Consider the following 25,743-nt stretch of genomic DNA (forward strand, 5'->3'; position numbering starts at 1 on the left):
ACATGCTTTTATTTTCATAAAATGCGTGCAGTGAAAGTGAAACAAGGTGCTTAAATTTACCTGTTTCTTAGGTACGCAGATGCGATCTTCAAAGTCTGAAAATTAATTTCGCCGATTGTGCACGAGTCTATGGATGTTCATTGTTCGATTACATTGGCCTTCATGTGCATTAAGACAACAAGAAAATTGAAAGCTTTTTTCATAATTACATAAAGAGCTTAAGTAACTCATTTGAGCAGGTATTTTGTATATTTCTTTTGAACACCTTATATGTGACAGAGAAACATGAGCATGAATTTGTTTACTTTTATTATTTTATTTACTATAGCTACATGACTTTTCTTTTTCAGAAAATCTGCTGACAGCGTATGTCTCAAAAACAGAAGAACTGTATGGGGCCCGCTTTATGACATTCAACCTTCATCAACTTTTGCACCTCACTTCAAGTGTCAAAAATCTCGGACCACTATGGGCTCATTCAGCTTTTCCGTTCGAAAGCGGCAATGACAAAAATGGTTAATGCTGCAAAGGGGGGCCCATCTCAAATCATAGAGAGAGTAATCATTGAGCAGGAATTAGAGCTAGCACTCCAGATGCTTTCTATGCCAGAAAATGTTATGTCTTTCTGCTCTAGCTTGGTGGCCAATGGGACTACCAAAAAAGCTCTTCGAGTTGGCGACGTGTGCCTCTTCGGTGCACCAGTAAAGGGATCTCTGACGCCACAGGAGCTACATGTGGTGTACAACACTTTGAGTGTGCCGATCAGCATCATAAATGAGTATCACAGAATCAGCTTCGAAGGCACTATAATCAACAGCGAGCAGTACAGAAAGGCAAAAAAAAGCGACTCCTCTGCTGTACTGGCTTCGTATGGGGATTTTTTGCTTGTTCGCCACATCCTGCATGTGCTTGAACCAGATGTAGAAACTTCTGAGACAGTTCTTCTCATTTGTCAGAAGTTAGTTGTGGAACAGAGCGGTGTAGAATTTCCTCCACACATTAGAGAGTGCGTCCGCTCACCTGTTACAACGTGTGCTGTGCTCAGGCCCTCAGATATTGCAACGCCGTGTTTGTTCATTGATATGAAGACTGAAGGACGATGTTATGTTTGTACACTGCCGAACATTATCGAGCGTTATTAAGCGAGGAATATGGTTTTAAGGAGTCACAATCATGGAAACAGCGGAAACTGTACAAAACACGCAAGAATGGTCAAGAATGTGCAAGTTCCTTGTTTTATGTGATTTCATTTCATCCATATTAACCTCGTTTTATTTTGTTGTTTACTTGTATCTGCTGTTTGACTTGCTCTGCAGAGAATCCAGCAGTAAATCCTTGTCACTGCTTTAATTAACAGTATATTGTAATTAGCCCAAACTGCATATATGGAGTCTTGATGTGTTGATGGGGCTCCTCTAGCTACCTGTCAAGGTTCTAGAGGACAGTGCTGCACAGTGAGAGATGCACTATTGTAAGCCATCGTACGACGCAATTTCTCATCGGCGCCTACTCCCGTCGAGACGGCGGCAGTCGTCCCCTCGACTCAAGAGGCTCACGTGAATCTGGCTCGGTGCGCCGGTCGGTCCAGAGTGCACACCGCATCGCCTGCCTCGAGTGGCGCTCACGTGAATGTGGCTCGGTGCGTTGGTCGGTCCGGAGTGCATACCGCATCTCCTGCCTATCCTCTTCCATTTCTTCCCGGCGCCGTCAGGACGCCGTTTGTGTTTGTGATGCTTTGTGTTTTCGCGAGTGCGGCGCGTCGACTCATCAGCGTCGGCGGCAAGAAGCGCAGCAGAGTGTGTGGTGTGCGAGCGATCTGAGCGGACGTGTGTGCAAGACAGTGCGAACCCTTTTGAAGTGCGCGAACTTGAATTGTAACCACAATATATCCGTTTTTATTCCCCAAAAATTGTGTGTGCGTGGGTATTCTTACCCGCTCCCCTTCCCTTTTTCGGTCATCACTAACACTATCATGAATATCTTTTCTTATTTTGGTTTGTTTTGTTGTAGCATTGATAACAGCTAGGTTGATTTTTAAGGCGGAAGCCTTTAATGCCTCATCGCTGTAAGGAGGAGTTGTTGACAGAAATGTCACGATTTTCAATTGGTCGAAGTGGTCATGACGTCACAGAGCGCGAATTTCAAACGGGGCTAATTGTACTTTGGCTAGTAACCATGCAACCAATTAAAGGGACGGTATAGTGATGATCCAAGTAAGAGGGTCTGAGTTCAGTTAATTAACCAATTAGCCTAATTAGCCTTTCTAGTCAGGCCAGAAAGATAAATAAAACCAAGTAGGAAATTGGCCGAGTTGGGGAATCGAACCAGAGTCTCCGCAGCGCAAGACGAGCACGCTAACCACTCCGCCATGCCAGTTCGATGGTTTGGAATGAACAAAGGCACGTCTAGTGAATAAGGTGTCTTCGTTCACTCCCATCTTCCTGCCTTCCTTTAGGCTAGGTTAAGGTGTCCGAGATATGCCAGACAAATACATTTCCTTTTCTCAAAAACTAATTTACCGACAAGCAAGGGGTAGAGCCGAATGGGCGATGGCATTCTGTGGATTCCCTGGCAACGTTGCAAGACGCTGACGTGTTCCACTATTGGAGGCGAAGCTTACATCTTAACCACACATCAGTGACACAAGTAGCAACACCGCGCTTAATGGTTTCGCCTCGCCGCACTTCAGTAAGTCAACAAGGTGCACCCTTAATTTTTTTGTCCCTCTGCAGTGCTGTGGGGTATATCTGGTTCTTGATGTTATCATTGTTATTTTATGTATTGTCTTCTGTAAATATTATTTGATGTGTTTCTCTTATATGTAAGTAAACAAATTTTCTACTGTTACCATGTATGTGATTTTTTAAGACGTAATAAACACACATTTTCCGCATATCTTTTTCATGATTAATAAGACCGAGTCAATGCAATACTTTATGATCACTTGCCATATTTGACTGATTAACTGATTATAATTTTCAACTTTATATATTTATTCAGTGTCTTTAGCAAACTTGAATGAAATTCTTGTGAAATTTTGCCTGTGAAATTATACATTCAACAGATTAAGGACGAACAAACTATAGGTACGAATTTAGTGGTGTTGCATATACCCACACAGTTTGGTTACCTTAACATCAGCTGCACAAGTGATCGATCGATGCTTTCTATTTTTTCATGCCCAGTGCGATTATTAGACGTTTTTGTAACTGCACACCCAGGCCTTCCGAGTGACAAGTGGGATCCTGTACGGTCTTTGTGGATGAGGCCTATATGATAGGCTTCAATAAAAGGCAATGTATGACGCCAGTGCGATTTTACGCCAGCTGTATGACGTTTTTACGACGCTGCGTACGAGCCCTACAAGGTTCAGTCTGCTGTACGAGACCGTGTATGACGGCTACGAGTTTTTACGCGATAATTGAACGAGATCTCTAAGATGTCTCGTTCATATGTACGAGACGTAATGCAAATGAACGAGACAACGTAGAGATCTTGTACAGTTGTACGAGGCATCATAGAAGCTTTACGAGACATCATAGAATTCTTGTACAAATCGCCCCATCTCGTAGATATCTCATTCATAACACATACATCTCCTAGAATTCTCGTTCATTTCTCATGCATTTTTTCAGTAGGGTGACGCTACATTCTGTACGATATCTAATTGTACTGCCTTTGGTTGATGAACTCTTAGGTGTGATATTTTTAATTGGGTTACGCAGCCCCTGGAAAACACGCATGATGGACCGACATTGTGAATCTGTTGTTTCTGCTAAAGACCATTCCTGCCGAATGATTGTACGCCTAAAAGAATTGTATCTCTAGACCGAGTGTGAATCGGGGTGGTACTCACTCTTAGTGTTGTGTTGTTCATTGCCTTGTTTTTCTAGTTCTTTGTGTCGTGTTATGATGTATTAGCTATGCGCTCCGAATTGACTCTTTTTTCATGCTTCTTTGCTTATGAGTGTTGAGGTGCCACTCTCTGCAGATCGAGAGGTCCCGGTTCAAATCAGGGCGGCCCTTCGCACTCGCATAAATGCGGCGTTTATTTTTATTTATTATTTCCGCAGCCGCTCCATTGGCTAAGGGAATGACGCAACATGTTGATTTTGTCAATGGCGTCAGCAAGTGTCATTTGAACCAGCTGAACTGGCCTGCATGCAGTCTGGGGGTATAGCTCAGTGGTAGAGCATTCGACTGCAGATCTAAAGGTCCCCGGTTCAAACCCACGTGCCCCCTGACGCTCGCGAATATGCGGCGTTTATTTTTTTATTTTTATTTCCGCAGCCGCTACATTGGCCACGGGTATGACGCGGCATGTTGGTTTTGTCAATGGCGCAAGCAAGTGTCAATTGGACCGGCTGAACTGGCCTGGATGCGGTCCGGGGGTATAGCTCAGTGGTAGAGCATTCGACTGCAGATCGAGAGGTCCCCGGTTCAAACCCGGGTGCCCCCTGGCGCTTGCAAATATGCGGCGTTTAATTTTTTTTATTTCCGCTGCCGCTACATTTTTTTTGTTTATTACATTTTCACAACGGGTACAAAGAAGTAAAACTTGTCAGGAACACTTGCACTGACACAGCAGGATAAAATTTTTTCAGTTCAACCAAGTCATCCAACACATTTAACCAAGTTGGCTGATCAGGCAGTGCCTGATACACTTCCCTCAGACGTATGACACCTTCAATGAAATGCTCGCGTGGAGATCTCACTACTTCTGCATTGTTGAATTGTGTCCTTGTTTTCCATAAACTATGGAGGCCAAGGAGCATAATAGTGTCATAAGGGATGTCCTGTTTTCCTACAGGTAAGAACCTGATGCCATGCGGGTGTAGCGTTAAATCTTTCTTTAATGTTCTTTGAAGCACATCCCAGAAAAAAACCGCATCCCAACAATCTAAAAAAACGTGATCTATTGTTTCAGGTTTTTACATAGAAAGCAATCTGTTGACCAAGGGACAAAGAGTCCTTTATCATGCTTCCATGTTTTGACCGACAGAGTTCCGGTATGAAGTTTGAAGAAGAAAGTTTTCAAAGATGGGTAAACTGGCATTCTTTTAACCCTTTTGAGCACATCTGCTCCTGGGTATCCGCAGTTTGACAATCGGTAAATGGGTACAGGGAGCATTGATTCAATTAAATCTTTATACAGATTTTTTCTACTGACATTGGAGAGGTACTGCATTGAAAATCGCACTTGTAACATTCTGCACGCAAGCACAACTTCACTCAGATAACCTCTCACTGTACCACGCATGTTTTCAACAGAGCATACTACAACTCCTGGTAGCAATCGACATAAACGAACTTGCATAACTGTGCGAAGAAAAATATCGTTCTGGTCGCGAAGAAACATAAAGCGGGACACGATTTGTCGTACAAATAAATGAAGAAGACCGAGACCTCCTCTCTTCACAGGCAAGAATAAGTTTGTTCGATTAGTTGTTTCCCATGTCGACGCCCAAATAAATACAGCAAAAACCCGATGGATCCTTTGAATATTGATCCGCGAGGCGCTCAACACATTCATGACATACCATATCTTGGAGATGAGGAACCGGTTACACACAGTGGCGCGCGAGAACATTGATAGTGGTCGCCCCTGCCACCCACTGGCCGTTTCCTTTGCTATTGCCACTTGTTCATTCCAGTGTGGTTCGGGGTTGCTATAAGAGTTCAGCGGTACTCCAAGATACGTCGTCGTTGTGGCCCACCGAAGTCGGGAGTAATAATCTGGCGTTTCCTTCCAGTCACCATGCCAGAATCCATAACTCTTCTCCCAATTTATTTGCTCCCCGGTGCATTTGCAAAACTTCTCAACAACAGCCGTGGCTTCACAGATACTCTGTTTACTTGAGCAGAACACGGCGATGTCGTCAGCATAAGCTAAGATTTTAACATGCGCTGACAGTAACCTGAAGCCAGTTATACACTAAGAGTTTAGTATAGCCAGACAAAGGGGCTCAAGATAGATTGCGAACAATAGGGGTGACAAAGGACATCGCCGCCTCACTGAAGATCGTACGTGTAGGCTTTCAGTCAGCTCCCCATTAACAATGACGCGCGTTGTGCAGTTCGCGTACGCCATTCGTACGCCCTCCGTTATTACACAGCCCACATTAGCCTGATCTAGCAAGCTGAACAGAACCTCATGAGATACACGGTCGAAGGCCTTTGCGAGATCTAGCTGCATCATTGCCACCCTGTCGCCTAGTGCATCGCAGCATTCAAGCACACTTCGCGCTATGTGTATATCAGTGGCTATGCTCCGACCCTTGACACCGCAAATTTGATGACTCCCCACTAGCATGGTTATGACGCCCTGAATTCGCTTTGCCAGAACCTTCATGAATATCTTATAATCTATGTTTGTGAGGCTTATCGGGCGATAAGGCCCCACCAACAGACGTTTTTCTGGCTCAGCAAACTTCGGTATGAGTACAGTGTGCGATGTTGTGAATGACAATGGCGTACGCTTTTTCTCGTACGCTTCGACAATAACTTTCAGCAGAATTAGGGAGATTTCTGACTTGAAATATTTGTAAAAGGCGGCTCCTAAACCATCAGGACCGGGTGCTTTACCCAATGGCAGTTGATCTATTGCTTCCTCTAGCTCTGTAACGGTTATTGGCTGTTCAAGACAAATTCTTACTTCATCGTCGAGCCTTGGCATAAACGGCAGGCAATCGTTATGGAAACTGCCCTCCGCCCTTCGCGTGTGACCCAGAAAGTCACTGAAATGGTCTCTGATTACGCCCTTGATAATGACGCTATCGGCCTATACCTCGTCACCGTTTTGTATCCGCAGCCGCTACATTGGCCACGGGTATGACGCAGCATGTTGGTTTTGTCAATGGCGTCAGCAAGTGTTATTTGAACCAGCTGAACTGGCCTGCATGCAGTTTGGGGGTATAGCTCAGTGGTAGAGCATTCGACTGCAGATCGAGAGGTCCCCGGTTCAAACCCGGGTGCCCCCTGACGCTTGCGAATATGCGGCGTTTATTTTTTTTATTTTTATTTCCGCAGCCGCTACATTGGCCACGGGTATGACGCGGCATGTTGGTTTTGTCAATGGCGCAAGCAAGTGTCATTTGGACCGGTTGAACTGGCCTGGATGCGATCCGGGGGTATAGCTCAGTGTATAAGGTTCTGTACAGTGGCGCTGTACAGAACCTTATACACTGAGCTATACCCCCGGACCGCATCCAGGCCCTGGGAAAGACGTTCTCAGGCGAGTTAAAAAGATGACTGTCGCACCTGGCGTCAAAACATTCTTTTTTAAATTACACACAGGAACGCTACCAGTAAAAACATGGCTAGAGGAAAAGGGCCTTTTTGTTCCTTGGGGCTCGAACTGTCTCCTGTGTAGAAAACCGGAGACGGTAGAACACGTGTTCCTCGATTGTTGGGATGCAGTGTTCTACTGGGATGTTTTGCAAAGAACCCTAAAAAAGGACTTGCCATTGACACCGCGCGGAATTCGGTACTTGACCACTGAAAGTGATGTTGCACAGTATGACCAGATTATGTTATTGGGCCTTCACAGCATTTGGAGGAGTAGAATGGCTGTAAGACATTGTGACTTGGATGCACGATCGGTATGTGGTTTTTTTGTAGAACATGTGTATAAGTTAAGAGAAGTCTTGAAGCAACAAGATTGCGCGGATGATGTATTGAGTCTGATGGACCAACTTGTGTTAATGAAAGTCCATTAGACACGGTTGTCTGCCAAGGGGCACGACAACTACGATATTTTAATGATGTATTCATTCATGCAATAAAGGAAAAAAAAAGAAAAAAAATAGCTCAGTGGTAGAGCATTCGACTGCAGATCGAGAGGTCCCCGGTTCAAACCCGGGTGCCCCCTGACGCTTGCGAATATGCGGCGTTTATTTTTTTTATTTTTATTTCCGCAGCCGCTACATTGGCCACGGGTATGACGCGGCATGTTGGTTTTGTCAGTGGCGCCAGCAAGTGTCATTTGAACCAGCTGAACTGGCCTGCATGCAGTCCGGTGGTATAGCTCAGTATCAGGTTTTTTACATAGAAAACAATCTGTTGACCAAGGGACAAAGAGTCCTTTATCATGCATCCATGTTTTGACCGACAGTGTTCCAGTGTGAAGTTTGAAGAAGAAAGTTTTCAAAGATGGGTAAACTGGCATTCTTTTAACCCTTTTGAGCACATCTGCTCCTGGGCCTCCGCAGTTTGACAATCGGTAAATGGGTACAGGGAGCATTGATTCAATTAAATCTCAGTGCAAGTGTTGCTGACATGTTTTACTTCTTTGTACCCGTTGTGAAAATGCAGTAAAAAGAAGGGGGTATAGCTCAGTGGTAGAGCATTCGACTGCAGATCGAGAGGTCCCCGGTTCAAACCCGGGTGCCCCCTGGCGCTTGCGAATATGCGGCGTTTATTTTTTATTTTTATTTCCGCAGCCGCTACATTGGCCACGGGTATGACGCGGCATGTTGGTTTTGTCAGTGGCGTCACCAAGTGTCGATAACACCAGCTGAGCTGGCAGCCTTCCTTTCCGGGGGTGTAGATAAGTTTTGCTCTGACAAAACGAGTGTGCTTGAGGAATTAAATTTGACTGAATAGTTTTGCGAGGTATCAGGTGCTGCTCTTAATTTAGGTAAATCCAAGGGGTTTTGGCTGGACCATGGGGTACAAGGCCTAGTCATTATGATGACATAAGCTGGGACTGCGGGACCCTTCGCTACCTAGGGGTTCCGCTCCACCAAATTCGCAACAGAGGAGCCTACTGGGATTCACAGATAATTTCCATAGGCTACAAAACCAGTGTTGGTTGGGTAGGGAACTGTCAGTGCTTGCTCGGGCTCAAGTCTGCTACATTTGTAAAACTTGCCTATGTGCTGCAGGTGCGAAGAAGAAAGCGCAGGACACGCGCAGAATATTTGCTACCTCCTTACGGCGTTCCCAACGAGAACCCATGCTTCGCGATAACCTATTTCTTTCTCCAGAGTCTCGTGGAATAGGTCTTGTTCACTTCTTCGTGCATCAGCTACTTTCGCGTTTTTTTTCTTTTTCAAATCGGCAAACCACCCTTTTTTAGTAGCTGTGCTTATGAGGCGACTCAGTGCTCATTTGCCTTTCCTGTTCGCACCGACTGGACACACTCGTGAGGGGCCTTTATGGGGATTCCTGAAGGAAGTTGCTAATACCTTCAATTTCCTCACTGTGCTCTTTTCTTTAGGCTACCTGTATAGCCTCTCCAGAAGGTAAATGACTCAGGCACTTACAGAGTATTTGCTTCCTGTACTGTTGTATCGGCAACCTTTTGTGGAGTTCCTTGACACTAGTGTTTTAAAACGTGTTAGGCGAATGTGAATTTCTTCTGCTGTAAAAAACATTCTGCTTTAAAAGGGCAACTGAAGCGGTTTTAGAATTCGGTGAGTTTAAGGTGACCGAATGTGCAAAATGTGCGGGTAAAGCCTGCGAAATCGTTTTGCTCAAGCATTTGAAATGGTAGCGTAATCGCCGAATAAAGTCGTCATCGGCGTTCAGCTTCTCTGAAGTACACAGCGACGGGCAGAGGCCCCGATAATGACGTCACGTATGACTGTCCTACGTTTCCAGCGAAGGAATGGCAGGCTACCATTGTGACAAAGACGCACGAGCGGCCCGAGTTTATTTTCGGGAAAGCATGGACTGGTTTCTTGCAATCCAAAAAGCAGCTGCGGAGCCTCCCGAGTGGCTATCAAGACTAGAGCCGTTGTGTATGTTGCGGGAATTTTAAGCTGACGAAGCCAGTCTCGTGCTGGCTGCCCACGACAGTGTCGTATGTATATAGCGTTATGTGTATTTTTGTTGTGCAATGTCATGCGCCAAAGCCAGGCAATAAAGAAAAAAAAAGAAGGAACGGTTATTCCATGGAAGAAAACCGACGCCATGCATTGTTTGGCGCCATCTGACGACGCACAGCAGCATGCAGATGCAGGCGTAAGCAGTGGACACCTGAAAGTTCGGCAATAATGACGTCACTGCCGAGTTTCCTCGCACTCCTCCAAAGTAGTGAGGAGAAGCCTAAACATCGTCGCAGCTTTAATCGACGATTATGTCAGTATTTTAAATGCTAATAGAAAAACACTTTGCATGCTTTATCTAGAAGCTTGAGAGATTCGAATTCTTGAATAACCTCTAATTCTCAAAAAACTATTTCAGCTTCCCTTCAAAGTGCACACATCTGCGCTGCCTGTGAAGGCATGCCTTCATGCTGAGGAGACGCTTGGGCCATGGACAGTGATTGCCGCCTGTGCAATGCGCCAAAGACCATTCACCATTGTTTTATTCTGTGCATTGATGCTGTGTTCTTCTGGGGCAAATTGCAACGAACAGTTAAGAACGACATTGACGGCGCACCCTACAGCATCCGTTCTTTTGCCTGTGGAGAAAAACTGTGTTGTGCCATATGATCTATTTATGTTGCTGGGACTATTTAGTCTCTGGAAGAGCCATATGATGGACCGCCACGCCGAACCACCACGGTCGTCGAAATCTTTGTTTCGTGAACAATGTGCTTTGGTGCGGGGAGTTATGCTGCCCTGCAAGAACCGCCTTGCTGGCTGTGTCTCCCAGACTTTTGATGTTTTGGAAAGTGGGGTCATGCAGGGGTATGGTGGCCTGGTGTTTTGTGGCTTAAGCATGCTTAGATTTTTCTTTTCGGCACTATTTCTATGCAACAAAGAAAAAGAAGAAAGGGGTATAGCTAAGTGGTAGAGCATTCGACGGCAGATCGAGAGGTCCTCGGTTCAAACCTGGGTGCCCCCTGGCTCTTGCGAAAATGGGCCTTTATTTTCTTTTATTTTTATTTCCGCAGCCGTTACATTGGCCACGGGTATGACGCGGCATATTGGTTTTGTCAGTGGCGTCACCAAGTGTCGATAACACCAGCTGAGCTGGCAGCCTTCCTTTCCGGGGGTATAGCTCAGTTCAAAAATTGATTTAGTATTGATGTTGGAATTTTGCCACAGTCATTCACCAAAAGTCATATTGTCTTAATCAACGTTACTAATTACTTTTACAGTTTGCAAACTCCGACGCCGCGGATGTCGCCCTTGCCTGTACCGCCGAGCGGGGGCGCTCTCGTCGCTGTTTGACGCACCAAACACCTCATAATCAAATGTGATGGTATCCATCCGGATGTCGATACAGGCGCAGTCACTCTTCCTGAGGCCCCAGGGTTTAAAGATAACAATGGTCATGTAAATAAATCTGCAGTGGAAGTTAGCAAAAAGCGATTGCAGGATTGGTGGCTGAAAAGCAGAGTAGTGGCATAAGGTTAGAATTGTGGGAAACCGTAGGTAAATATGATGGCGATTCTTGGTGAGAATTGCCAACACAGTAAACAGGAAAAAAAAAGGGGGCTGAGCATGGTGGCGGTTGCCACCGCCCCGTTTCAAAGGGGGCGCTCCTATCCATCCATCCATCCGACCGGCTTCTCGGCAGAGTGGCCAAGGTCAATTGAAATAGGTCGCGAAGCCGGAGCCTGAATGCGGCCCAGAACCAAGTGCTAGCGACATCAAATTAGTGGTGGAACTAAAGCGCCAAAATGAAATGAGTGGACAAACACGACTAGAAGAGGAAAATAATTAGGACATATTTTGTGTTTCAAAAGCATTCGAAAACAATTGCAGTGATTCCTTTTTAAAATGTTTTAGTTGTGTGCATTTTGTTAGAAAGTATAGCGCTTGCTTTGTAAAAATTTTTATGACAGCGTTCGCTCAGAGCAGCGGCAATGGCAGCGGGACGATGCTAAGGTTGACGGTGCTCTGATGTCATACCCTGGTCATATCTTTTGACCATTCTGCTTGCTTTTGTTTTAAACTCGATTCTGCTAGCCCTACTTTTTCCTCGTTGCTTGTTGCTCGTGTTCTTGGTGTGCATCATTCGTGTACAGTTTCCGCTTTTCCCTTTTGCCAGCGCTTCTGTGTAGTTTCGTTCGGTTGGGTGCGGTTCTGTCGCTTTTGCCCCAAATGGGCATCGTCTGTGGCCATGGGGCCCCCGTACGCAAAAAAGAGGAGTGCGGTTGCACGATGTGCGAGCGATAACCTGTCTGGCGGCGTCACATTTCATCGCTTCAGCGCTACACCTGCGACATTCAGCGCGACACCTGAGGCGAGGACAAAGGAAAAAGGCACAACGAGAACTGACTACCTAAAAATAGCGTTGGTGGTCGGCACTCGTCGTGTCTTCTTTCTTCGTTCTCGTGTCGGGTGTCGCGCTGAAGCGTCGCGGCGTTCAGCAGTTTATTTTTCCCGCCAAGCAGCACGTGACGCTGACGTCACGAATATGACGTCACTAAAACACGTGACTTTAACGTCACGTTTTTGTTTTAATTATGACGTCACTTTTTAGTTCTCCACGCATTTCGAAGACGGCGCTGGCTGCGCACCATGAGCCGCCATGTTTTGAACGTATGGGCTTCTATGCAGCCTACGCTACCATATTACATCTACCTTGGAGTAGCCACGCTGACCACGTCAGCGAATGCTACAGCCAAGCGTTTTTGTGCCAGGCGTTTCTTTGTTGGGTTAAACTGCGCTGCAAGTTTATCGCTGCTCCTCTGTGTCCTTGCCACATTTATATAATTGCGTTTCAAGCGACGCAGCTCGTGCGGCGTTGCCTCCTGCTGCAACTGCGTCGGCGCACCCGAGCTATGCGTCCGTGAGTCGCTGCGACCGAGCTGTCAATCTGTCTGCTCCCAAACCAAGGCAAGACCATCGTTCTACTTAATGTGCGACCGCAATTCACACTGACAATCGCCAAGGCTGCAACCATTTTCTGGGAAGTGCTGGAAGAGCTAGAGAAGTGCAGCCTTGCTCGCTTGGGTTGTGCTGAGCACTTGTCGGCATTCACTTGTCAGATACTGAACTTTGTTATTGCTACAAGAATGCACTTTTTCTCTAGAGATGTTAATCCTCGTTTAGAGAGCAAGGAGAAGGTGGCTGTTGCAAACAAAAAAACACGTCTCTTGTAAGTGGCTCCCATTAAGATGTATATGTTTTTTTCCTATACGAATTGAACAAACTGCTTTCAATCTGACCTGTGCTATTTCTGTCATTTTTCGCGTTTTATGACCTTAATAACGTCGAAGTTTCGCGGTGGTAGTGCTGCATCTCCCTTTAAAAAGCACGTATGCATCTGACTGACTTGCTTCAAACCGATGGTACTTGGCCGTAGGTTTCGATATTTTCGGCAACATGCGACTCATTTACCGTGCCGTGGCTCGCCGTAAGCAAAGAGTCATTTAGTGTGTAGGGAAGTAAATGAAACAAAAGCTATACCCGACCAAGAACCAGATGGCTCATCGAAATAGCTAATGATTCAGACATCCCGATCGTACCTCTGCCGCCCAGGACCGTTCGCGCAGCCTTAATGTCACTGTAGTTGCACACTCAGGATAATATTTGTGCCCTATCTTGGAAATATCTCCGTTATACAGGAATTACCGGCGTAAAGTGGCGTGAAACACGGCGCGTTCGTCTCATAGCGATAGTTCGTGTGTTGAGAGACCGGTCGGAGCGGGCCAACAGCGTCGAAAGCACCACCTCACGAGAGGGAGCCGAATGGGGCCACGTTCGGCCGCCAAACTGCAGCGGAGTTTGCAAACTGCCTAGGTAATCAAGTAACGTTGGTCTTAATGCCGAAAACTGACGATAAGAAAAAACTATGATTTATAGATGGCTACAGACCTATCACGCTTTCTAATGTTGATTATAAGATCTTTGTTAAAGTTCTCTCAAATCTGGTACAGCTTGCAATGGCTACTTTTATTAGGCTCCATCGAACACGTGGCTTCAGGGGTGGGTAAATACAATCTAATGTACATATAGCGCGCACATGCTGCAGTATTGCAGTGACGCTCATGAACAATCAGCACTGCTTCAAACTGACCTGGGAAAGGCGTTTGATTGGGTGTCCCATTCATTTTATTTTGCGCTTCTAATTCACGTGAATCTTGGTTCAGTTCTTTCTACTGGGATATGCCTTTGTTACAAAAACTCTTCAACGCGCTTGATTATTAACGGCTGTCTCTCACAACCAGTCCAAATTCAGTCCTCTTTGAAACAGGGTTGGCCGCTGTCTCCGCTTCTGTTCGCATTATACTTGGAGCCACTTTGTCTAAGTGTTATAAACAGTACAGCTATCAATGGTGTTCGTATTATGGGTCACGAACTTAAGGTATTAGCCTATGCTGATGACCTCATGTTTTTCTGATCTGATAAACCAAGCATCGATGAGGTTACTATCATAGATGAGCATCGATGATGGAATACTTACGGTTATGGACACGGCTACTAACCCGAATGACGCGCGTGCGATACCGGTCGCAGCGGTAAAGCGGCGAAATGCTAGAGGCCCATCTACTGTGTGATGTCAGTGCACGTTATAGAACCCCAGGTCTTCGGAATGATCCGGAGCCTTCCACTACAGCGTCCCTAATAGCCCAAGTCGCTTTTAGACGTTAAGCCCCAATTAAACCAAACCAAACAGTAAACTTTCCTCCTGCATGGTGTAGCTGGGCCCCTATAATGCTTTCCACGTCAATCATATTGGCCGACACTGATATTCTTCTAAAACCGGGCTTTTTGAAAGATTTAAAATATGAAACGGTAAGGTAAGCCGCACCGACACACATTGCTGGAATTGTAGCATACTTTAGCAAACATGCGTTATGCAAGAAAAATGTAGTCATTAACACAGCAAGATTTTACAAAGCTGGCATAGGCTATCGAGAGCGCGGGCAACGAACGTTCATTGTTACTGCATGCATTTAACAATGCACCATTTAGTAGAGAGGAAAGCTGGGCGAGTCGGTACATCATTGTAGAAAGAAACCAGCGCAAAGGACGGAGACGCAGAACAGGAATAGTCCGATAGTCCAGCGTCGGCCTGTGTTCCTGTTCTGTGTCTCCGTCCTTTGCGTTGGTTTGCTTTCTACAAACAATACACCCTGCGACAGCTGCTCTTATGAATCCCTAGGACGGATTTTCACCGCTGGCTGACTCAGTAAAAGCTAACATAGACGAGTTTTCTCGACACCAGCCTTGCACCGCTGAGGCAGACAATCGCAAACAAAAGAGGGTGGTGAACTCTGAATCCACTTTTAATTAGGTTAATTGAGGCGCTAAGCCATTTCGATGAAAACAGCCCAGGCCATCGAAGAAGCCGTTTGCACAAACGCGACATGCAATGAAGGCAATGTACTATGAAGTAGGTAACGAGTTTATGTGCGATGAGCATTGCTTTGACTATGAATAGGTTATTAACCGGCTAAGGAGGCCGAGTTCTTTGCGGCTAAAATAAAACACCTGCGTTCCGCCTCAATTTTTTAGCGTAGCTCGGTTAGCTGGGCTTGTCCTGTCTTTTTCTTCCTCTGTGCTGGTCTTCCCTGCGGCAGCACAGCCAACGCAAGTATGATCCCCCATCGAGCTTCCGTTGCTGCCTCACTTCGTTCTTCCTTTCACTCTTCTCATCTCGAGTGCGCTGGGCGTTGTACCTGCGCTGTATGGGCGCTTTCCAAAGGGAGGAAAATGGCCGGCAGTAATAAAAATGGAGAAGAAGCGTTCAGGCTAAACACGATCACTGGAGAGCGTTCTCTTTTTCTGCCGTTGAGCAAATAAATATACGGAAGTACACAGTGAGGAACCATAGGAATATCGATTACTCTGAATTTAATTTTTTTTTAAACAGCTGTCGGTGGCCTTGTGTTACATGAAGCAAAGAACCTATTGGAGAAGGATAAATAATGCTCCCAGGCATTTGGTAAGAGTGAGACCGGATAGAACACAGCGCCTGTTGGAAATGGCCGACTTTCGGAGTTAAGTGACGCAAAACCCGGTTCGTGCGGATGAAATGACAGCTGGCTGGTTATCCCGGAGCTGCCGAATTAATCCTGGTCGCTGCAGCTATATTTTGTTGAAAGCAAAATTCTAAAACGCCTGCGCGCTTAGATATCGCTACACTTTAAGAGAGTATAGGCACCTAATTTTGGTGGCCTGTTGTATTCTTCACAATGATGCGGAAGGCACTACTACGCAGGAATCACCATGTGGTGTTCGCTTGGTACCCCTAAATAATCTTTAATCAAGTTTTTCTAGCATGCTCTTTCGGTTTCAGCAGCTGAAAAATGGCTGTGGCGTCAAAGTGACGTTATATGTCACGAGAGGCATCGAAATACTGGGACATAATCGCTGCATGATCGTTTTAATTCGCTACAGCACTGAAGCCAGCCTTCGTCAACAGTCGGGATGATAATGAGTGCAGAAGCAATGCTTGTATTGCTGTTTATTATGCCTCACGTGACCTATAACCACATTTTGATGCCGCATTCACTGTTCGGCTGTTGAATCCGAAACAGCAGGATGAAAAAATTCCATTGTAAACTGTTTAGTGATCGTAGGGGAATAGCACGTGGTAGTACAGGTATTTACAGTTGAGCCCACTTATAACGAACTTGATCGTCACGCGGCATTTGTTCGTTGTATCCAAAGTTCGTAGTAAGTGGACCACCTATAATACGGGCAAAAAGAGCAAGCGAGACGAAAGTTAACTTTATTGTTGAAAAAGTCCGTGATGCATGTCTGCTTCTTCAAAGCTGATCGCATCGCTGCCGTTTCTAATTTTTCCAGCGCGGTAATATGTTCATCGCCAAGGCCTCTGCTGCACACGAGTTCCTTAAGCGGCGCGATGTAACCGATAGCGGTTGAAGCGTTCACAGCAACCGGCGGTAGAGTAGCATCCTCGTCATCGTCCTCGTCGGTCTCTGGGCAGTCAGGAAGGGCTCGCACTTCACGCACAATAGCTTCGTCAGTGCATGGCTCCGCAATGTCGGCGTCGTCATCAGAAGAAACGAAATCGTCCCAGGCAACGTCAGGTCCGGGCAGCTGCGTGTCAACGACGCGTTGCCACAAGTCCTCGTGCGACCGGCCTTCCGGTGGGTGATCTATGGCGTCCTCGTTGCCTGGGCCCATAAATCCCGCCTTTCGGAAGCAATTTGCTATGCACTCCGCGGTGAGTTCCATCCACGCCGCTTTCAACATCTCCACGGCGGCAAGCAAGCTGATGCGAACTGGCATGGCAGCATCAATCGCGATCAACAAGCGTTGGATGACGCGCCGCCGGTAGCCCACCTTGAACGCATGAATGATGCCCATATCCAGCGGCTGAATTTTGCTGGTTGCATTGGGAAGCAAGAAGAGCACTGTCACCGCACTCAAGGAAGGCTGCACATGGTGCGCCGCACAGTTATCCATCACGAGCAGGACCTTCCTGTTTTTTCGTGCCATGTCGCGGTCGAACTCGACAAGCCACTCGGCAAATAAGTCACGACTCATCCAGGCTTTTGCATTGTTCCTGTAGCGTACGGGTACATAGCTTCCAAAGCATCGCGGCTTACGTGACTTGCCAATGACAAAAAGCAGCCGCCGGTCACTGCCGTCCATATTGACACACAGAAGAACGGTTATGCGCGACTTGCTGTTCTTCCCTCCTGCACACTTGACGCCTTTCAAGGCATGCGTTTTAGATGGCAACATCTGATAAAACAACGCAGTCTCGTCGGCATTGTAAACGTCCCGTGGAGCATAGCTCGTGATTGTTGGGAGGTTGTCGGAAAGCCACGCATCGACGTCCTCGTTGTTCACAGACGCGGCCTCGCCGACGACCGCCTTGAAAACAATTCCGTGGCGAGCCTTAAACCGGTGGAGCCATCCATTGCCTGGGCTGAAATCGGGAAAGTCCAAAAGGGAGGCGAAGTCTTTAGCCTTGGAGAGCATCAGCGGTCCACTGATCGGAACGTTGCGAGACCGGGCGTCAGCGAACCACTTCAGCAGTGCGTCCTCAACATCCGCGTAGGTCGCCTTCCGAAGGCGCTTTCTAGTCGTCTGGTCGGCATTCACGGTAGCACCAAGAATCTTTTCCTTGCCCTTAGCAATGGTTGAAATGGTCGATTTCGACAGTCCGTACTTATTGACCAGTTCGCAGCTTTTTGCACCTTGAGCAAGTTCATTAACAATGGCCATCTTCGTTGCGATGTCGACAGCTTTCCTTTTAGCACCTGAAGAGGTCGGCGTACAGTCCTCCATCGCACCAGGCGCAAGTCAAGCCCTTGGCCTCGCGCGTTGAGGCAGCCTTCAACTCCCCGATCTGGGAAATGCACGGATGCGGCAACGATGTCAACGCAGTGCCATCGCACAGAAAGAATCGACGGCGCAATGCCCTCAGCGCGGGGTGGCAACGGAGCAACAAATCACGTGGATGCACCACAGCGACGCGGGCGGCGCCACTTTCTCTTTCGTCACCGCGCGCGCGCGCTTTTTCGTTTTCATTTTTCAACGTGCGCTTTTTCTTTTTTTACTTTATTTTACCCGCAAAGGAGCGCCGGGGGACGCTTTGTGCGCTCTTTGTTCGCGTCGTGTCAGGGGAACACAAAGTGCGTGAAATTCGCCTGCCGCGGGTTCGCAGTCGAGCGAAAACGCGCCAAACACCGCCGGCTCGGTCAACTACGGGGGCCCGACAGCTTCGCGTTCGCTCGAACCGAGTGTTGAAGCCACAACAGTTGGTTCTATGTGACACACTGTGCCATTGCCCCAATATATATTTTGACGGTAGCACCGCCCTCGTTCGTACTAAGCGAGCTGTAAGGGATCGTTAGTGTACGCGGGGTCATCGGAACGCGGCTGGGAGCGCTCAAAGCGAAGCGTCTCCTTTCTCGGAACGCGGCCGCTCGCGAACGCGCCAGGAAGTACGGGTGTCCCCCGCCCCGCGGTAGCGATTCGCGCACGTACTGGCACGAATGTGTATTTGTGTTTGTTTTTATGTTTATTTAGTGGTAGAGAGGGTGGTTTACCTTGTTGAAACCGGAGGGCTGGCCATGCCTTTGAAAAACCAATCATGTTAAGAGCACAACATGATTGGAAGCTACGAAATGTGGGCCGGGCCTTTAGGGCTTTAAAACCGGGCCCCGGAGCCGGAAGCGAGGTTCTGCGCTAAGGTGAGATGCTATGCATCTTCGGCTATGCCGAGTAGGGGCCTCCCCTAGTGTTAGCCAGTTCCACCTTTTTGTTGTTTGGTTTGTCCTTTTTGCTGCTTAATGTCTCTAGTGCCTTAACTTGTGTACGCAATGTAAATATTTGTACATAAGTCTTCAAGTATTCGCCTTACCTCTGCATCTCAGCTCATCGGATGACCGTCTCTAACGGGGCACCCCTGGTGCGAAGGAACGCTTCAGTCTTCGAGTTGAACGAACCGTCTCTGGCGGGGCACCTAGGGTGGAAGGAGGAAAGAGTACCTGTGAAATTTACTCGAGCGTTCGTTATATCTGCGGCTGTTATAAGTGGGCTCGACTGTAATGCCCTACGCACCATTGCAAAGAAGAAAACACGCACCGAGGAGTTAGATGTCTATATGCCTTTCAAAGCTTTACGTTGTAAGAATTTATCCCGAGCCTGCAGCTACCGTTTGCCGTCTAGTCCACTGCGTTGATCTACCAGAGTAAGTGCCATCAATAAATCCGCTGAGCAAAGCGATTCCTAAATTGATGCAATCTATGCTCAACCATAGCAATCGGTTTAGCTGTGTATGGTTTCTGCATTTGCCACTGGTCGTAATGATGAAAGTCGCAGCACAAAGCTTCGATTGCTTTCTTTACATTCTGATCATCAACTAGTGCCGTAGCCTCAGTACTGGCGAGATTTCGTTTTCAACCTCTCATATAAGTGTTGGAACTGCTTCCTGGAGGCTAGCCAACGGTCAGCAGTGTACGCAAGCCACTCAAAGGATGCTGTAATTCTCGTGTCTAAAAGACCGTAGGCCGGAATACGAATCCTGTAAATCGATTTAAAAATTGGAGAGGACACATAAGCTCCGCCTTAAGGACATGACGTGATAGAGTAGTGGACCCGCCGCGGTGGCTCAGTGGTTACGGCGCTCGGCTGCTGACCCAAAAGACGCGGGTTCGATCCCGGCCGCGGCAGCTGCATTTCGATGAAGGCGAAATTCCAGAGGCCCGTGTGCTGTGCGATGTCAGTGCACGTTAAAAAACCCAAGGTGGTCGAAATTTCTGGAGCCCTTCACTACGGCGTCCCTCAAAGCCTGAGTTGCTTTGGGACGTTAAACGCCAATAAACCAAACCATAGAGTAGTAGCTTAGGCTTCCCATTCTTCGAAGTTAGACGTTTTTTAACGCATTTGTCATTTTTTTTTTATATTTTAAAGAATTTATCAATACACGCTCTAAATTTTCTTACTTAGCACCATCAAGCATCGCCTTTTCATTCTAAGCATTTTGACACCTACGAACCCCCCTTTTTCCTAGTTTTTCTTTATTTTTTTACTTCTTTCATTCATCATCATAATCATCATCAGCCTGACTACGCCCACTGCACCGGAGAGGCCTCTCCCATGTCTCTCCATCTAACCCTGTCCTGTGCCAGCTGAGGCCACCGTTTCACCGCATACTTCTTAATCTCATCAACCCACCTAACTTTCTGCCGCCCCCTGCTACGCTTGCCTTCTCTTGGAATCCACTCTGTTACCGTTAAGGACCAGCGGTTATCTTGGCTTTGCATCACATGCCCGGCCTAAGCCTATTTCTTCCTCTTGTTTTAGACAACGATGTCATAACCCGTGTTTGTTCCTTCACCCACTCCACCCGCTTCCGATCTGTTAGTTACACATATAATTTTTTTTCCATAGCTCGCTGCATTGTCCTTAACTTAAGCAGATCTATATTCGTTAGCCTCTACGCTTCTACCCCACAGGTGAGTACCCGTAAGATACAGCTGTTGTATGCTTTTCTCTTGAGGAATATTGGTAAACTGTGATTCATGATCTCATAGAACCTGCCATATGCACTCCGCCACATTCTTATCCTTCTAGTTATTTCCTTCTCATGATCTGTATCAGCGGTCACTAGGTGCCCTCAGTACACATATTCCCTTACGACTTCCATCCACTCGCTTCCATTTTCTAACTGCTCTTCCCTCGCTAGACTGTTGAACATTTCTTTGGTTTTCTTCATGTGAATTTTCAGACCCACCGTTCTGCTCTGCCTGTCTAACTCATTAATCATGCTTTGTAGTTCATGTCCTGAGGTACTTAGCAAGGCAGTTTCATCAGCGAATCGCAGATTATTTAAGTATTCTCCATTAATTATTATTCTTATTGCCAAACTGTTCCCAATTTAGGCCTGGGAATACCTCCTGTAATCAGACGGCGAATAGCATTAATGATGTGTTAATCATTTCATTAACTCTATCACCCATCGCACACCAGTAAATCATCAACCACTAGAACCACAAATTACCACGATGCGATTGTTTTTACGCAGCACCCGATTATTTCCGACTGGCGGTGCCGACTGCGCAGACGGCTTTTCGACCGAACGAGCTGTATACGCTGTCGCGTGAAACAAAGCCCCTACCTTCTTCCCAAGCAGGACCAGGCGGGTCCCAGCCAGAAGGGCGACAAGCCAGCACCTAGTGGTCATCACTCCATGGGTGACTCAGCGGCGGCATTTCGGCGCCAAGCCTACAGCAGCACAGTCCGTTCTTGGCTGACCATTCCGCACCCACCCGCTCCCAGGACCCGACCCCGGCCAGCTCTGTGTAGCCTCATCTCTAAATAAACTTCAAGTCCCCTCAATAATTTATCTTTTGGCTAGTTCCTGGGAACACGGCCGGCGCCTGAGACACCGAGGCTTCAACTGTCTTTTCTGTTTTGCAGTGATAGCTGCATTGGAAATTGGCGGAGCGGACGTAACAGCACTTTCCGTCCTCTCATTCACTATGTACCAACCAACCCGTATCTGCGCTCTTCTGGTATAGAAAATACACGTTTTAAGCATACCGGAGACGTATTAGAGGAGACCTATACCGGTTTACCTGACGCCTACCGCGCACGCGCACACATGGGTGGGTCCAGGTGGGGTCACTGCGCAGGAGACATCCGGTAAACCAGTATACGCCTCCGCTAATACGTCTCCGGTATACTTAAAACGTCTAATATCGGCGCAGTAACGCCTCAGCTCAGTTTCGGCTATGCTCGTTTTGACCGAGCCGGTCACTCCAAGGTTTAGCCGGTCGTCAGCTACGACTATGACCAATACTTGCCGGTCCTCATACTCGGCAGCGTCTACATAGACCACGTCCTGTCTTGCTGGATATTTTTCTCGTGCGTCCGCAGTCTTTTCTGCCTTCTTTCTTGATGGCTTTCCGGATGCATATTCTAAGGAAGCGGGGGAAGGTAGAGTCCTTTCCTGAGCACCGTCTCGACTTCGATCTTGGGTTCCCCTTGGGTCTGGTTGGGGACGCTAGTTTTAGGAGTACGTTTCGTCCCGTTGAGGACTTGGCCTTTCTTTCATATTGGGAGAGTCGGTTGGCCTCGATCACTTCTGCCAACGTATTGTGCACCCCAATTTCATCAGTCGATCTGTAGACGTGATAATAGGGAGGCCTAGTGCTGTCTTCACGTTTTTCCTGATGATGGTGTCGATCTTGTCCTTCTCGCAGTTCGTTAGGTGCAGGTACGGGAGTGCATAAGCGATCCTGCGAATAACGTAGGCTTGTACTAGTCTTAGCAGGTTGGCTTCTCTCCTCTCCGACTTGCGGTGAGCGATGCGTTTGTAATCAGTCGCATCGTTTGCTGAAGTAAGCTCTAGAGTTTCAAAATTGTTTCATCATGCCGTCCTTTCTTTTTTAGCTACATGCCCAGGATCCTAATCGTGTCCACCCTTGGAATAGGTACTCCGCTAGCCTTTGACTCTATACTCGGCTGCTCCCTGTACGATCTCCTGCGTGGTGGCTGATACACGAGCATCTAAGGCTTTTCGGGAGAGCATCTGAGGCCTTTATGTGTCACGTATTCTTCGACCGTCTTCACGGCCATCAAACGGTTTCTTAGATTTCCCCATCACTGCCTCCCGCGGCCCATGGGGTGATGCCGTCCGCGTCCAAGCTGTGATTAGGGCCTTCTATACTCTTAAGTTTTGCACTCAACTTATTCAATCCACGTTGAAAAGCAGGGGAGAGAGGACCGTGCCTTCGGGTGCTCCTCTGTTGCACAGCCTGAACGTGTCTAATTTATACTCGCCAAATTGGATACTCGCCTTCCGGTTTGATAAGACCACCTTTTCATAATCATAGGCCCTTTCGCCTATTCCTAGGTCTTGTAGGTTATCTAAAATAGCCTTATGTTTCACATTATCAAAGGCCTTTGCCAGATCCAGGCCGAGGATAACTCTCGTGTGTTCGGATTGTGCTTCAACTGTCTGGTGATGGATCTGCAGCATGACGTCCTGCCTCCAGAGTCCAAGTCTGAAGTGAATCATTGGCTCCACGTATAGCCACTTTTTGTGCCTAAATTTGCTGAATCTAGTCTGAATAACGTGCTCCAGCAGGTTTCCCACATATGAGGCCAGAGATATGGGTCGTAGATTTTCAAGCTGAAATTTCCTCGCGGGTTTGGGGATCATGACGATCTGCGCCGTCTTCCAGATGGTAAGGCGTTGACCCCTATTGCCAACACTCTTGCATGCAGTTGGCTAAGGCGGCGATGAAATCGTAATTCGAAGACATCGAAAAATGGGCGGCAATGCTCAAAGGAAATGGAATGGAATCAACCGCAGAAATGACCGAAGAGGCTCGGCAACACTGTAAAAAAAAATATCATCGAACCTTTAAGGGTGCATTTCCGCGTCTATACATCGCATCCTTGCAACCTCTGAAAAAGGTGCAAAGAGTGCTCGTCGCACCGATAGTAAGGGTAGGATCGTTAGAGTTGCACGCTTTTTTCGACTGTTTTACAGTTTCGGTTGGTTGGTTGGTTTATGGGGTTTAACTTCCCAAAGCGACTAAGGCTATGAGAGACGCCGTAGTGGAGGGCTCCGGAAATTTCGACCACCTGGGGTTCTTTAGCGTGCACTGACATCGCACAGTACACGGGCCTCTAGAAATTCTCCTCCAAAGAAATTCCAGCCGCCGCGGCCGGGATCGAACCCGCGTCTTTCGGGTCAGCAGCCGAGCACCATAGGGAAGCGCACCTGAAGTTTGCTTCCACTGCACCAGCGCCACTTCTCCCCTGCCGGTCATTTTGGCGTTGCTGTCCGGGCACGTCGCCGGCGGAGCGCATTGAGCCAGCAGCCTGTCGGCTGGTACGCGCGTGCTGCTCGCGCAGCTGGCACTCTCTCTTTCATTGTGAGCACGTGCCGTCCTGCTCGCGGGCGCACAAAAGTGGTGTTGCCGCTCGCTGTGAATTCCGCGACGTTCTAAGAGTGGAGAAACTGGTTGTGTGTGCGGCTGTCACAATAGTTCTCTGAACATCAACGGCCAAGGAATGCCCGTGTAAATCTACAGATTTCCTGGTGATGTACTACATTCTTGGGAAAAAAATTTAATATTGGAAAATTGTAACGTACAGTAACGGAAATATTGAAGGTAATGGTCCACCCTTTCTATCTGCAGCAAAATCTTAAATATTTTTCATCGCTCGTATCGAGCAGTTGACGATAGGAAAAACGTTAATACGAAAAAAAAAATGCAAGCCTATCGATGGGAGATTACTATAGTCAAATCTTCCAGTATATGAAAAAAAAAATGCGGTCATACACTTTTTACTATTCAAAAATGTTTTTGTCCGGAATTGTTGCGTATGAAATGGATCAGAACGAGAAACGGCAGGCCTCGATAACTGCTATGGGCAGGGTGAAGTAAGCTTTTGCCTGTTGCTAAACACGTTTGGTATGTCGCACGCGTAATATTATTTCTGCGCAGTTTTTGCTGTAATTCCCTAAGCATGCAGTGTTTACTAAAGCTCGCGCTAACGAAACTCATTTTTTTTACCGTTTTTTATTTTGGAGACTGACTGCAGCTAGCGGCATTATGCAGACGCGTGTGAGGCAAGGTCAGTGATCGCCTGAATGTTCCGACTTGTGACGCCGGGCTCAATTTTCGAAGTTGCTTTACATGTAAAAAATTTCAAAAAATAAAAATAATCAAAATGTTTGCTTGCACATGAATGAGCGTTTGCATATGAGCGATGGCTCTGCAAATAATTGTTTTGGGAATGCGCGTGCGCTGTAATCGGAATTAAAATAAATTAAAATAAAAATTAAAATAAATAAAATAAACCGCTTATCTCCGTTGTAGCGATTGACAAACTAGAGCATTTTATCTCTTAGCCGTATATAGCAAGCAGCTGGTAGGCGCATTTCGTGCGTGTTTTCGTTTTTCTCCTCAGCCTCGCGTGTCGCCTTAAGGCCACTTTATTTTAAGTTAAAATAAAAATTATTTCCATCATTATTCATCGAAACACGTAACAAAATCATTATTATTTGGCCAACAAACCTGCATGCACCGAAGTGCTCAGTCACCCAACGAAATTAGGCATCTTGCGAAGATGGCCGTGCCAAAACAAAAATGGTATTTACCTCGAATTCCACGTCTTAAATGACCTCGTCATTTACTTGCGATACACATTTCGCCGTTACGGTACCGGCTTTCTCGTCAACAATCTGCTTCACGTAGTGGGCCTGATCCACTAGCAGTTCTTTTTTCAAGTTCGCAGCGAAAAAAAAAAATTCACTGTCCACTATTTCTTTTAACCTACATCTCAGAGCGTACTGCCGCGACCGAAAGAAGTGCGAGCAGCGGAGTGCCTAGGCTCTCCGCTGTTGGAATTTATTTTCGTCACGCTTACGTCACGCTTACTTGGCTCGCAA

The 25,743-nt window shown here is 47.0% G+C and overlaps 4 non-coding genes and 1 pseudogene across 4 annotated transcripts; all 5 read left to right on the forward strand.

Annotated features, from left to right (window-relative positions):
* The window catches only part of LOC149355242 (uncharacterized), a 2,228-nt pseudogene extending 1,086 nt beyond the window's left edge, over positions 1-1,142 (forward strand).
* Positions 1,143-4,170: 3,028 nt separating this feature from the next.
* On the forward strand, positions 4,171-4,242 carry TRNAC-GCA (transfer RNA cysteine (anticodon GCA)). The gene has a single exon. It is a non-coding gene; the product is annotated as a tRNA-Cys (tRNA).
* Positions 4,243-4,387: 145 nt separating this feature from the next.
* TRNAC-GCA (transfer RNA cysteine (anticodon GCA)) lies at positions 4,388-4,459 on the forward strand. The gene has a single exon. It is a non-coding gene; the product is annotated as a tRNA-Cys (tRNA).
* Positions 4,460-6,908: 2,449 nt separating this feature from the next.
* Positions 6,909-6,980, forward strand: TRNAC-GCA (transfer RNA cysteine (anticodon GCA)). Its single transcript has one exon. It is a non-coding gene; the product is annotated as a tRNA-Cys (tRNA).
* Positions 6,981-8,322: 1,342 nt separating this feature from the next.
* On the forward strand, positions 8,323-8,394 carry TRNAC-GCA (transfer RNA cysteine (anticodon GCA)). Its single transcript has one exon. It is a non-coding gene; the product is annotated as a tRNA-Cys (tRNA).
* The last annotated feature ends 17,349 nt before the right edge of the window (positions 8,395-25,743 follow it).

The sequence above is a fragment of the Amblyomma mixtum genome, chromosome 3, assembly GCF_055824585.1.
Source record: "Amblyomma mixtum isolate Tamu chromosome 3, ASM5582458v1, whole genome shotgun sequence".
NCBI classification, from domain to species: domain Eukaryota; kingdom Metazoa; phylum Arthropoda; class Arachnida; order Ixodida; family Ixodidae; genus Amblyomma; species Amblyomma mixtum.